Source organism: Cavia porcellus, unplaced genomic scaffold, assembly GCF_034190915.1.
Source record: "Cavia porcellus strain 051 isolate PalLab524CR breed Dunkin Hartley unplaced genomic scaffold, mCavPor4.1 scaffold_136, whole genome shotgun sequence".
In the NCBI taxonomy this organism is placed as follows: domain Eukaryota; kingdom Metazoa; phylum Chordata; class Mammalia; order Rodentia; family Caviidae; genus Cavia; species Cavia porcellus.
This window is the reverse complement of record NW_026947619.1, coordinates 186,039-200,591: the sequence shown is the minus strand read 5'-3', so window position 1 is coordinate 200,591 and position 14,553 is coordinate 186,039. Positions and strand designations below refer to the sequence as shown.

Below are 14,553 nucleotides of genomic sequence, written 5' to 3'. Positions count from 1 at the left end.
TGTTAGGCCAGTGCCGTCTACCTTGGCCTGCTGAAAGGGTGCTGGACAAGCTGTCCTCATTCATGTTTGTATTTTTCTGTGTCTCCAGAGAAGAGGTTCTCTGCCTCATATCCCATGTCCATTAATATGCATAAAAACTTGTAACAGCAGGCAGGATTTCCACGTCTGAAGTACATTTATGGCTTTTAATAGCTTGTGTTTCTCCTGATACACAATAAACAAGGGACCACTGGGTGCAGAAAGGGGAGCCTCCAAGCATGACTGATACAAAAGAAGTTACATAGCGATTTCGTTCACTCAACCTGCATCTATATAACAGTTACATTACCCAGTGACATTTCTGCACACAGAGCATAATGCTGGGATCAAAGAAAACCATTGCTGAGCTCAAATTTTACTGTTTGCACACAATAATATAGAGGCTGCAACACACAGCTCAGGACTGGGAAGAATTTCAGAACAGAGGGAGTGGTGAGAAATGAGTGATGGATATGAGGACTTTGGTAATAGAGACAGTGACAGAATCCTGGTGCTGGTATATATATATATATATATATATATATATATATATATATATATATATATTGGTCTTTTTCCTTTTTATCGGTACCTGAGATCGAACTCACGACTGCCTACTTGCAAGGCAGGCGCTTATGCGGCTGAGCTAAATCCCTAGTCCCTGGTATATTTTTTGATTCTATGGTAGAGACATGGTTTTGGGTTTTTCTTGTCAGAAGTAAGAGTCAGATAGTGCTGTAGGTGGAATTGTTAGAGTCCTTTAATAGGAGAGTGGAGAATGAGCTTCAATGCCAGTACCTAGGAGGCTCATCTTGAGTAAAGCAGCTTTCATTTCTGCTGGATCGCCATGTCAACATGTCCATCCCTACTCAGAGCAACCAGGGGCCAGGCTGGAGTTGGGATGCACAGACTGCTGTCAAATTTGCTTGAAGCCCAAACCTGGGAGATCAAATCCATGGAATTTTGCAACTGTTTCTTTCGGAAAGAATGATTGTAATGAAGTAGAGACTCATAGGATTAGAATTTGCCTTTGTAGGCAGACTCAGCAATGCTAGGACATTCACAGGGGGCTGGGGGGTGGGTTGGGCTTTCCTCAAGGCAGAGAGACAGGACCAGGCAAAACACAAGCTTGTCTTGGAGAGACAGGGTAACAGGCAACTCTGAGCCTCTGACTCCTGCTCATTCATTTCTCCCCAGCACAATTTCTTCCATGTTTGAAAACTGGCCCGAATGGTACCATCCACCGTACATTCCGAAACTCACAGTTTCAGAGGTCTGCATGCAGGCAAAGTCACGTGGAGCACACCTGGAGCCTGCTTTAACAGATGGTGAGGCACAAACAACACAGTCTGGAAGACTTTCATGGGTTTCAACTGGGCATTGGAATTCCCAAAAGAGTAGCTGTGTCTTTTATGCATTTGATAGGTGACTAACTTGCTAAGCTTTCCCCCTTCTAGCTCCTGCTCCATGTCACCCGCGACATGAACCTGCTTTGCAGACAGAGCCAGCAGTAGAGTCAAAGCCTCTGCTGGAGAGAGCAGAGCAACAGAAGCCAGCTGTAGAGCCCTCCTGCCTGTCTTCTGAAATGGAGGATGGGTCCATGCAGGAGGTGCTCTTAGCCCTCTCTCCTAAGAAAGTAGCTCAACAACTGACGCGGATGGATGCGGTGAGCAGCTGAGCTCAGTGGGCAGGGTAGGGGCAGCCTCTTCTCCTGCATGCTCATCTCAGTCAAACCTTTCCTTGACCAGATTACATGGATCGATGAGAGACCACAGTTCCATGTCCTATGTTCTGTGACGCCTTACTGATCCTTAGCCCCTAAGCTACTCCTGTCCTCATGTGGATGAAGGCAATGGAGATGAGGCCCTGAGGACAGCAGCTTCACAAAGTGATTGTGAAGTCCAACTAAGACTGGAAAAATGGAAGCAGGACAGAGATCAGGCCCTCATGACAAAATAGGGTGTTCACACAGATGTACGTAGGGGTATGCATCACATAGCCATCTTCCCAGAACACATGGCCACAATTACCACTTGGCAGGCATTTGAAGTACACTACCTTCTACATCAGACAGCCAGACACATCCTCTAGTCATAGTTGTCACAGGAAATTTGCATTCAAGTGAACATAGGAGCAGAGGGCAGACGAGTTTAGGAAAAGAAAAAATAATCTCAGAACTAACAGGACTGACAACCTTCTATTGCTGGAAATTTGAGGATGGTCAAGGAGGAATTCGAACTCATTTTTGCATCATTGCTGGGTCCTGGGTCTTCCTCAGTTGGCCTCCAAAAGTGGGGAGAGAACAAAACTCTGTCCTTATCTCGAGCTCATGATGTCTAACTCAGACCTCAGCCACCTGCCTGTCACCAGCTGAAACTGCCAATTCTAGCTGGGGTTAACTAGGCCCATGTGACATTTGTCCACAGGAGCTGTTCAAGAAGGTAGTGCCCTGTGACTGCCTGGGCTCCATCTGGACACAGCGAAATAAAAACGGAAATGAACACCTGGCACCCACCGTTCGGGCCACCATCGCCCAGTTTAACCAGGTGGCCAACTGTGTCATCACCACCTGCCTTGGTGTCCCTGGCATGCGGGCCATAGACAGAGCCAAAACCGTGGAGCACTGGATAAAGGTGGCCAGGGTAAGCTGTGACAGGGCACTGACAATTTCTCTGGAGATCTAGGATCTGCCCCTCATTCAACAGATCTTAGGTTTAAAAGATTTTTCTGAGATGTACAATCCTTTGGTCCTGCCTGACATGGGTCCTGCCTGATCTAGACTCACATGTCATGTGGCATGAAGGGTGTGATCATCCTATCTCAGCTTCTTCTTTGACTTTCACTAAAATTGTTACCAATGACAGTTATGTAACTTGAGCCCTAGTGACTTTCATTCTGGCACTCAGTTAGTTGCTTGTGGGGAACCCTGGGCATCGTCTCACTGAGAAGGGTTAAACCATCTGACACAGCTGAAACTGCAACAGGCTGATCTCCAGCTGCCCCAAGCCCACATGAAATGACTGTGTTGTTTGCCTTCCTAGGAGTGTCTGAAACTGAGGAACTTCTCCTCACTGCATGCCATCATCTCTGCTCTGCAGACTGCACCCATACATCGTTTGAGCGAGACGTGGGGAGAAGTGTCCAGGTGGGTCTGCCAATCTTCATAAGGAAACCGCAGTAGATAAGTGACAGATACGGTAGACTAGATCTACCTTCTGCCCTCTGCATGGCCCTGGAAAGATCTGGGGCACTAAGGGTAGGAGTCACCTTGTAAGTGGGATATCTAACACTCTCTGCTTTGATGCTAGGGTTTCCTTCTCAGGATTCAAGTTCCTTAATGTAATGCACAATTGTTCATAAAAAGTCTTTCTTCAAGTGATCACTAAGCAGCAGTTGAACTCTTTGTCCAGCTGAAACCATAACTGTCAAAACAGACAACTCTATGGTCAGCTAAAATGTGAGGGACAGGATGATCAAATGAGAGCTCCTATCCCAGTCCTTGGGCTTGCATAGGTTTTATATTAACTTAGTTAGAAATGCACATCCAGGTAGTTGGTTTCCTTTGGTTCTCAAGTGAAAAGAATTTGAACTCACATGCCTGCTGTTATTCTGCAGTTCCTCCTTATGGTTTCTCTCTCAAACAGGAAAACATCAAAACTTTTCACAGACCTGTGCACAAAAGACACTGCAGAGAACAGGAATCTGCTTATTAAGGTAGAGAAGGGGATCTGGGCTAAAAGCATTTCAAAGAGAGAAAGGAGCAATTTTGGAAGAGGTTCGGGGGCAGATATGGATTTCTCATTTGTTTTATCATTTCTTTGTCTTTTCCTCATTGATAATTTGAGAAATTCCAGTTGTATCTTTGGGAATCACAGGAAGGCAGCTCGATTTGTCCTTGGTGAGGCTGGAGGCTTTGGGCACATGAAATTCTAGTTTTGGTAAGCTTCTGGGCTCTCAGAAAGGCTAAGTGAGCAGGAAGGGTTGGTGGACTGGTAGAATCAGCAAGTCGCTGGCTACCATGCTAGGAAATGAGTGGACAAAGGGAAGCTTAGCTCATGTCCCACTGGGTGCAGCTGGGACTGATTCATGGGTGTGCTGTCGTTTCTCTCTCTGCCCCTGTGCCTGAACTGATGGGTCTTCAGATTTCTACTTCAGAGCCCAGCTGGCAGCAGCACTGACTCCTGATGACTGAGAAATAACTTGAGGTCTCACATATTCAATAGCGGATCCTTAGTGAGCAGAGCTCAGACTCTACTTCCCAGGGAATTCCTTGCCCTGTCCTTCATAGATGACACTTGAGGAGACCACATTCTAAATGGATGTTCAGAGACCGTGTCAGAAGATCTCCCTTGGCAGATTCCTAGGACCAGATGAAGTTGGATGTCACCTCTGATCTAGCTGTTTGTCCATAGGTTGAGGGGCCTGGGCCAGGAAGGAGTTTCTCACACATGATAGGTCACTGACTCTTCCACTCTGCATGGGCATGGCAGGGTACCTGGACACACTCCAGGAGCTCAGAGGATAGGATGGTGATTAGGGGTGCTGCTGGAATATATGGTAAAAGCAGCTGAGATTTTATTTGAGCTGGCAGGAACAGCTGGCTGCCCTCATAGTGTCCTGGGAAAGTCACTGGCCTGCTTGAACCTGACTCCTCATTTGGAGAGAGGAAACTTGAGAGCTTAGTGCAGGGAGCACACTGTGGCAATGAGTGCAAGTTCATGTGCTTCCTCCTGGATCCTCCTCAGAAAGGTGACATTAAGAGCAATGATAATTATACAAGCTGAGTGCTTTGAGAGGCTATGAGGCAGGTGTATGTTGAGACGGGGGAGCAGGTTTAGAATTTCCAGGCCACATGCCAAGGGTGACTTTCCAAGCAGTCATGGAAGCTGGGATTGAATCTAGAAGTAGACTGAGAGGGTAACAGATGTTTTACCAGCTGACCGGAGACTGGCCTGTAGGGCATTGCTTGGAGGGACAGGGCTGTAAGGAGAGAAAAATGTCACTAACCCTGCCTGACCCTGGCAGGTGGGGCTCTCCAAGAAGGCCACCCTGGAGACCAACCCTCAGAGAGCCCAGATGAGGCAGTGGAAGAAGAAGAAGGTGAGTGAGCTGTGCTAGGGTGGGTGTGAGGGCTCTCAGGGCAGGAGACCCTCCAGACCATCCAGCCTGAGCCAAGCCCCAGAGGGTCTTTGCTTAGAGCAGATATGGGCCCATGGGATACAAGTCAATTTTTACCACTTAATCTATGCATGGTGGGCTGTGACGTTATTCATGGCACTCTGGGAAGATGGGGTAGAAGGATCACATCTTCAAGCCCAGCCTGGCAACTCAGTGCTTTAGTAAGGCCCTGTCCCAAGGTCAAACCTACAAAAGGCTTCAGAATATGTCTTTTGCAAACACCCTAGTTTTGGTATCCAAGAAGAAAAACAATTGCCATGGAGGTTATTAGGGATATTTAATGTCATAAGAAAAGAGTCAGAAGTGAGAGAATTGAAGGAAAGTAGGTGAGTGTCCCAGAGAGGGACAGGAGAGAGGTGCATCAAATGTCAGGGGACCTTATAGGCCTCGAGTGGGACCTGGAAGTGGGGACTCATCATCACTACCTCCCAATGGCACAGGGCCTGGTCCCCTTCCTTGGCACATTCCTGACTGACTTGGTGATGCTGGACACTGCGATGGAGGAGTATGTGGATGTGAGTGATCCTTGGGGTATCAAGTGTGGGAACAGGATCACTGGACTTGAAACAAAAGGCTCCTGGCATTAACCCTTAGTCCCCAGCTAACCTACTCTTGTCAGATCCTTACACCTGGCCCTGTGTGCTGTTGGCACCAAGTCCATCATGCCCATGAGTGAAGGACCCTCTGAAATGACCCTGAGTCTCTCTTATCCAAACCCTGAAGCTGCCCTGCCACAAAGCTGCATAGGGCCTTGGCTGAGCTGAACTCAGTCTCTCCCTCAGCTGATGAGCAAGGGAGGGTAGAGATATAGGTTCCCCAAAGTCCATATGGCTAGTATTCTTTCCTTTCTTAGGCCCTAGTTTTCCAGTCTGCTCTCAACAGGTTTTTGGGTTTAAGTCCCTCAGCCTCAGCTCTCATGTATGTCCTCTCCAGAGCCCAAACCTGACCTGGGTCCTCATCCATTTCTATGCACTCTTGACCCCCATGGGCCTAGGCACAATGCACAATGGCCACAGGTAGGGATGGGCTATTCACGTTCCAGTCCTTCTCATGAATATCTGCTATCTTTTTTGCAGGATAATTTGATGAACTTTGAGAAAAAAAAGAAAGTAAGCCACTGTGTCCTAAAGTTCCTGGAGGGAGGGAGGCAGAATTCAGAGACCCCATGGGCTGAACACTCTTTAGCCCCAGCCCTCTGCATCTTGGTTTTAGTAGGAGGGGTTTTTGCACAGAAAAGATGAAAACCATCCTGATGGAGTATGTGCCTAAGACACTGGACACATGTGTAACTACCTGGACATGGGGCTGTTTCAACCCAACTCACAACAGCTTGGGTTTGGAAGAGATAGAGAAGCAGAGGGGACTACTAAACAGAAAGCCCTGTAGACCAGTCCTTAACTCTCCCTTCTCTGGGCAAGGCCCCCACCTCATTGCCAGTGCAAGCCCTCTCAGTATGCTGCCTGCCCCTCTTGCCCCAGGAAATGACAGTCCTTCAGGAGATTCAACTTTGCCAGGTAGCAGCCAGAAAATACAACTTCAAGCCAAAGGAAAATTTTCAAAACTGGTTTAACTCAAAAAAGTGGCTGACTGACAATGAAAGGTGAGGACCAGCCAGCTATTGTGGGAAAGCCCAGGGTTGGGGGTTCTCCTTCCTGGACTGCTGCAGACAGCCCAGGCCCATGGCGCCACTGCTGTCCACAGACCATGCTGCTTGGTGACTGCTGCCTGTGATAACAGGACTTGGGCTGCTGGGCAGGCATTGCTGGGCAGACTCAAGGCAGGGCTCTTGGGAGACTAAAAAATGCCTCTCTGTCCTGCAGCTACAAGGTGTCCCTTCTTCGGGAACCCCGATCCAAGCATGCCAGCAACACACTCACTGCCAAGAAACAATCATAAATCTTAGAGGCAACTGACTGCCCAGACCAGCATGTGCAGGTGGCCTCAGCACTCCATGAGATCTGCATATGAGCTCCTGCCAGAGTGTGGACAGGAGCAGGTCTCTCGCTTTGAGTGATCACCTCACCCACACTTTGGAATGACAGAATATGGCAGAAGATTGATGTCAAACGTGTAGGGCAATAGCACTGTTTTGTTAATGTATAAACACAAAACCTACAAAGTTTTAAAAAAGATAAGAAGTTATCCACTTTGCATTCTAAATAAAGTTAAATATTAAATTAGTTAAATATTAGTTAAATATTAAATTAAATTAAACTGTTAAGTTTAGGAAGCTAATATGTCTTAATATTGAATACACTTTATATTTGTACTTTGCATATCCAAAGTAAAATACAAAAACTCTATTTGGACTGACGTTTATCAGTCTTTTACTAATTCAAAACTTTTGATGAATTCATTTGTATATTTTACATTCTATTGTATTGCTCATATTTCTGAGTTAGTGACAAAATCACACACTGTTCTACATGAATGTTATAGAAAATTATCATTTATTATTTGTTTGTATCTACATTTTATGAATGCTATCTTTGTACATATTTCTAGTTGTTTTTCTTTGCAATTTAATTAATAATTTAATATGTATGTATGTATTATTTAAAATGTTCGGGCTCATCTCTCAAAACATAAAAGTCTTCAGTTTCATACATTTACATGCTGTTGTCTTTTTTCAGTTATGTTTACTACATGTGATTTCTTCCTTACATGATTTTTTTTTTTGGTACTGGAAATCAAACTCAAGAGCTCACACTTGACAGGCAGGCACTTGTGCCCCTGAGCTACACCCCAGCACTCTTACATTCATTTTTATGTATGTGTATGAGTTTGAAAGTTTGCTGTTGGTTTTGGGTATGAAACACATCAATAGAATCTGACATTGCAAATAATATATAAATTCAGGAAACTTTATAATTCTAAATAAATTAGGTATATGTTATGTCCTTTATTACACAGGGTACAAAGCATTTATATCATGTTAGTAAGTAAGCATAATACAATCTACTGGCTAGAAGGAACATCTGAACTATTTCCTTTTGCCCACTCATTTCTTATATCACTACACATATCACAAAATGGAAATTATTTCTGAAATAATTGAAGATATCATGCTGTCTCTCTTGCTGTAAGGTCAATGTGCTATGAAATACAATATGATTTTTTAAAAAACTACAATGCTGTGCAACAAATTATGAACACGTTTTTGCATCCGAATAATTAATGAGTAGAAAGTAATACTGCCGTTACATTTACTAAAACAGAGGTCAGTGGAGAGAACACTTATCAGATGGTGCCTGATTACAGGCAGGCTAATCACACCAGCAAACAGCTTTCCTAGCACAATATAATTTTCAGAAATAGACTCGTCTGACATAAAACAGCGTTGATGGCTGTCACTGGTTTTCCTGCTGCTTCATACTTATCCTATTGCTCAGGTTATTTTCAATTTGCCTGCTTTGGGCAAGTAATTCAGTGCCCAGGATGCCCTATCTTTTTCTTCTTAAATACTCTTATTAGCATCTTTCACATGAAAAGAGAGTGCATGCAATCTGTTGTCCATCATTCCAGTGGGAAGGGTAGGTGAGAATTTGCTTTACAAAGGAAAAACTACTACTAATATTTCATTCCTATGAATAATTCTCATAAAATTACTGCACTTATGAAGTAGGCAATTACTCTTATTATCTCTCTTTTTCTAATGTACCTTTAAAGAATTTTGCTTTTTCATCATCAAACTCATTAACAGGAAACTATATTTTACTTTCCATTTTAAGTTTTTTGAAGATTTGGTGATATCTTTATTCTTGATATATTTGCTTTTTTCATGCAGTAATGACCTTTTATTTTAAAATTCATGATATATTAAGGTCACTTTAATATATGAAATAATTTCATGTATTCATAATGATATATGAAATAACTTCTCTTTTGGTGTTGGAGATTGAACTCAGGTGATGGAAAACAGTAAACATGGACTATATAGGTCAACCCTTATTGAACAACCTCCTGCGTGAGAAACTTTGCATAATATAAATCAATCTTCCCCAATTCTTTATTTTCTCATAAATGTTATTATTATATGTGGCTGAAAGTTATAATTGCAATAGTATAAGTTTTCTTTAGTACTTTAAAGTTATTATTATGCAGTGTTTTCACACTGAATTTAAAATTTTTGCATTTAGTATTCCTTCTGTGCACATACTGAGGACTCTTCTAGAGTTGTCCTTCCCAGGATGCTTTGAACTGCATAGCCAATGGCTTCTTCAGTTTCTTATTGCGAAAACAGTATTAACTGTTGATGGCTCAGTTTTCTCAGATTACTTCATAGTGTCCTGAAGTTACTCTAGACTTCTGTTCATTCCTTTTTCTTAATGTTATTTCTCATTAGCGGTTTGTTGTTTCTTTTTCAAGTTCACAATTACTTCCTAATCTGAAGTACCACTTGTAGGATTGCTGATCCTCTTGCAGGATTCTAAGTATCACATTTTCTGTGTGGATACGTGTGTGTGTGTGTGTGTGTGTGTGTGTGTGTGTGTGTGTGTGTGCATGCGAGTGTATTTCCAGTATTATACGGAGTACTTTTCATAACTTCCTATACCTAGGGTAAATGCTCACATATTCATGAATGGTGTTTACTATATCAACTATAACTCTTATTCAAATGACTGATGATGCTGTTAGATAAACACTAACAAGAGTGCATGTAGTTGAACAACATGATTACATTATTTATTCTCATATGTATTTGACGGTGACAAGAGAAGGCTTTCAGAGTAAGGTGAGCTCTCTCAGTGGCAGGCTGCCTGGTTTCTGCATCTGCCCAAGTTTGACTCTAACTACTGCTCTGTATTTCAGCCCCGCCTTACTCTTAATGTTCCCTCCAATAAAGCTTTACCTGGCTCCTGTCAGGATTAGCCAGGAAGCCTGAAGAGGCCTTTGTCTGCCTACAGACCCCTTTCCTCTGCCTGCCAGCCTGTCAGACACATGCACCTGCTTGCTCATTCACTGGGATAATCTCATTATGTTTTTCTCACATTTCATTCAAATTCACTTCCCTTGTTTGTTCCTTCTCTTTTCATAGTCTCTCACATACTCCATCCCTCATTTCTGTTATACAAGAATATTCTCATTAAAGCCTACTGCTCCCCTAGTAGGTCCCAAATTATTACTTCCTCTGTCAGTTCCTGAGGAATGAAACACTTGGAGAATATTTCAAAGAAGTTTTAAATTACACGTGAATTTATGGATTATTTTTCAGATACCGATATACTTGGTGGTTACTCTGTCCTCAGAAACAGTGCTAAGAGCTCAATCTAGTGCCAAATTGGAGAACAAAGGGTTGACTGCATTGTTTCCTGCTGGGACCCTGACAGCCTAAGAAACATCACAATGAATAAGGCACTTCCTCAAAAGGTTTATGCACAATAGGTCTTTCACTCTCCAACCCCAGTGATCCTCAAACTTCAACATATTACACTCACACACATTCTTTCTCTGTCTCTGTCTCTGTCTCTGTCTCTCTGTCTCTCTCTCTGTCTCTCTGTCTCTCTGTCTCTCTCTCTCTCTCTCTGTCTGTCTCTCACAGACACATAAACTCACACACACTAGATTCATCAGAGAGCCAAGAAAACAGATTCCCAATATTTGCAGTTCTCTAAAACCAATTCTACTGATATCACAATTGAAATATCAAAGAATTTGAAACTAGAATACTGAAAACAATCAATTACATTAAAGATGATACAAATAAGGAGCTGAATTAATCAAATAATTTATTATTTAATGAGGTCAAATAAGATACAATAGAGAACTGAATGATTCCAAGAGGAAATCATTATGCAACATATGATACACTGCTGCAGTAGAAAAAGAGAATTAGGGAAAATAAACTAAGAATTCCTAGAAGTCAATGCACAAATAGACTTATTAGAAATACAACTGAAAAAAATTCAACTGAAATTCTCAATTTAAGATGAATCACAAGTAATAGTATCAGAATCATAGGACATACTGGATGCGCTAGATTAATGACACAGAGAATAAAAATGAGAAGTGATGAGAAGTGGAATAGGCCAGAGTAGAATATGAAATTAACATTTCAGATGTATAATAATGTTACCTAATATATATTTTAAAAGTAATTCAGAAAATCATGTTGCATTCACCTATTAAAGGGGAAAACTCACTTTACTGATGCAATATGAAAGAATAAGAGAAAACCAACTAAAATACAAAAGTGAAAAGTAAAGTGACACCCTCAGAGTAAATGGAATTGTATTTTAGCACTGTGAAGCACACGGAATTTAAGAAAGGGAGCTAGTAAAATTAGCAGTAGAGATAAAAATAAATTCAATCAATAAAATTAGAATAATAAAATGTTCAAATATTGGAATTGAGTACTATTTTTCACATATTCCATATCATTTATCAAACAGTGAAAGAGATTACAAGTTATATACTGCAAAGGAATGATAAAGGTGTATTTTGATATATATGCTATCACAGCTGAGTTAATAGCTATCCACATGCATGTATCAAATTAACACAGTCTAGTAAATTCACACAAATATGGTCACTTCATCTATGTAACCTGTACTTTAGTTAATCTTTGAATAATAATGGTTGAGATCTGGAATACCCTCTTAACATCTCTTACACTTATAGGCTGGGCTTTTAGAATGTGAGGAAATCACAGAGATACTTATAGCTAGGAGCCTGACCACTGGGCCCATGAACCTGGGGGAATGGATGTCTCTCTCTGGCTCCTCCCTTCTCCCCCTGCTTCCTGGTCTTCATGAGGAGAGCAGCCTTTCTTCCACGATGCCCTCCATTACCCTGTTTCTAGCTTGCAACCAGCTCACCAGGGACTGACACTGTGAAACATAGCAAACTTTACCACTTCTCTGCTGTCAACTGCTTTGTCCCAGTCACAAGGAAAGAAAGTCATGCATAGGAAGTAAGCACCAACTGTCTTCTGGCAAACACAAAGCAGAAAAAATACTGAACTTACATTTGCAGAGGTAGACATGGGTCTCCTAGTTGTGCCTGTGTGTTCCTTCTCCTGACGGTTAAGATAACCTGAAGGAAGGACAAGCAGGAGTCTAACACTAGAAGATAAATGTTTGCCACGTTCAACATTTGGTTCATTCTATTTTATGAAGAGGAAAGGAATTTCATAAAATACATGTGCTAGAATACACACATGTACACACACCCTGCACACACACACACACACACACACACACACACACCGTACACACACAAATACACATGGACATTGTTCATACCCTTGACGATCACGGTGGTCATCACAATTTGATGAAAGGATAAACTGTAAGTTTTGGCTATCTTCCATTTTGTTCTCTGAGATTTCACCATAAAGAGTATCAGGGAAGTTACTGTATTCAGACTGAGGGATTCAAAGAGAATCCTGAGCTGTGCATCATTCTCCTGTTCCTTTTACCAGCAATTTATCCCTTGATTCATGGACATTTAACACTCACTTCATCCATCGCTGGCAACTGCAAACTGAAAATCATGTGTGTGTGTTTTTCTTTTGCTTGTCAGTAGCTGCATGCTATTTCTCTGTCACTGTCAAACATGCTCTGGCTCTCCTATTCCTTCCATATAGACTTGAAAACTCAAGCCACAGAAACCTGCAATGCTTTCTTATGTTTTTATTTCCACCAAAAAAATATTTTGCTGGCCCCGTTAAATAACTCTGTTACACACAATTGTTCCTACACACTTTCTCAACATTCTGCCGTTTCTTCAGATGTCAGCCAGGAAGAACATTAGCTACACAAAACTGCAAATATTAAGGTTTTTTTCTTTTTTCTCTTACTCAAACCCTGACTTTGGATTTCATCGCAGGGCCTTAGTGAGTGATGTACTGTGGAAATGAAATCGTTTTTCCCAGGAGGTTAGAGATAATCTGCAATGCATCAGTGCCATGAGATAAGCATTGAATATCTTTGAAGTTATGAGTATACGTTCATCTGAAACTTTAATGCATCTACTTGGTGCTCATACACCTCCTTCACCACATATCTCAAACCTGTTCTTGATTGCATGGTTTCGGGCCTAGGACTTAGCTCAATGGCATAAGTGCCTGCCCTTGCAAGCATGCAGGCATGAGTTTAATCACAGTACCAAAAAAAAAAAAAAAAAGAATGGATTTTGATTTCATGATTTCTTTTCTTATTATTGAGTTTTTAAATTTCTTTGTGTATTATGGATATAATTTCTTTATCAGAAATAAATTCTTCCAATAATTTCCCCCTGCAATTATCTTCATTCTGTTTCCTGATTGCCCTAATGTATGAAATGATCTGCACATTCACAGCAGGAGAAAGAACTGAACAGTAGCTAATATAAGTATTTAATAAACTCCTGGGATAAGTTTTGTATTACTGGGATCCCATTCTTTGCTGTGATTGATTATATTCTATGTGGAAATTCAAACCAAGATACAAGACTTTCACCACTTTTAAATCCCTGGATTTAGGGGAATATCTTTGACAAATGGCTGCAACCCTAAGAAAAAAACAAGCAATAAACCAATTTAGGCAGATGCACCTTTTCTCTCTGGAAGTTTAGGGAGCAGATGCTGTTTCCTTGCGTTTTGTTTTGTCTGGGTTTGACTTTGTTTGTTTACACTGATTACACTCACTCGTGCAATTCAGTACATATTCATCCAACCAATGAAAAGACACACACATATGCTCCTGCTGTGTAACCCCTGAGTTGTACAGTGCTTTCTCTTTCCCTCCCTAGTGGATCCATGACTCTTAATTGTGGACTGAGTTGAGCTATAGCTGCTCAGTTATGCAACAGAATTACCTAAGAAATATCTACATTGTTCACTTCCAAGCCTTCAAAGATCAGAGAAACTAAAAGGCTATTTCCCTGGCCATAACAGACAGAATGGGAAAAAGAAAATTGCATGAAATTTGAATTTCCTTTTACCAAATCAAACATATGCAGAAGGCAACAAAGTGAAATGGACCCTGTAAGTCAGACCCAGGTCTGCTACTCAATGGCTGTTGACTTCATGGAACTTACTACATATCCAGTGTTGTTTTCAGATGTAAGAAAGAGTTAATGATGCATAGCGGCTTTTCAGAGTTGCTGAGAGAATGAATTTATGTAATGCATTTAAATAACTAGATGAATTATACAATATAATAAATGCTGAGTTATCCTTGGTCTTTTAAAAATTACTTTTTCATTCCCTATTCTTATATTTCTGCCCCTCTGCAATGAACGTTTTACATCTTCTACTGGTGCATAAAATGTATTACACTTTGAGATCTCTGAGTCATTCATTTTCTTCTCTCTCCTGATATATGATAATTAATTGTTTACATGATCTACATTTATGTTTATATGTTTTACACA

At 41.5% G+C, this 14,553-nt stretch overlaps 1 long non-coding RNA gene across 1 annotated transcript in view; it reads right to left on the bottom strand.

The window, feature by feature from the left end:
* LOC134475140 (uncharacterized) overlaps nucleotides 1–12,218 on the bottom strand; it is a 60,618-nt gene extending 48,400 nt beyond the window's left edge. The window contains exon 1 of the long non-coding RNA XR_010046106.1: nucleotides 12,164–12,218. This is a non-coding gene — a long non-coding RNA (uncharacterized LOC134475140). The remainder of the gene's footprint in view (nucleotides 1–12,163) is intronic.
* Between the last annotated feature and the right edge of the window lie 2,335 nt (nucleotides 12,219–14,553).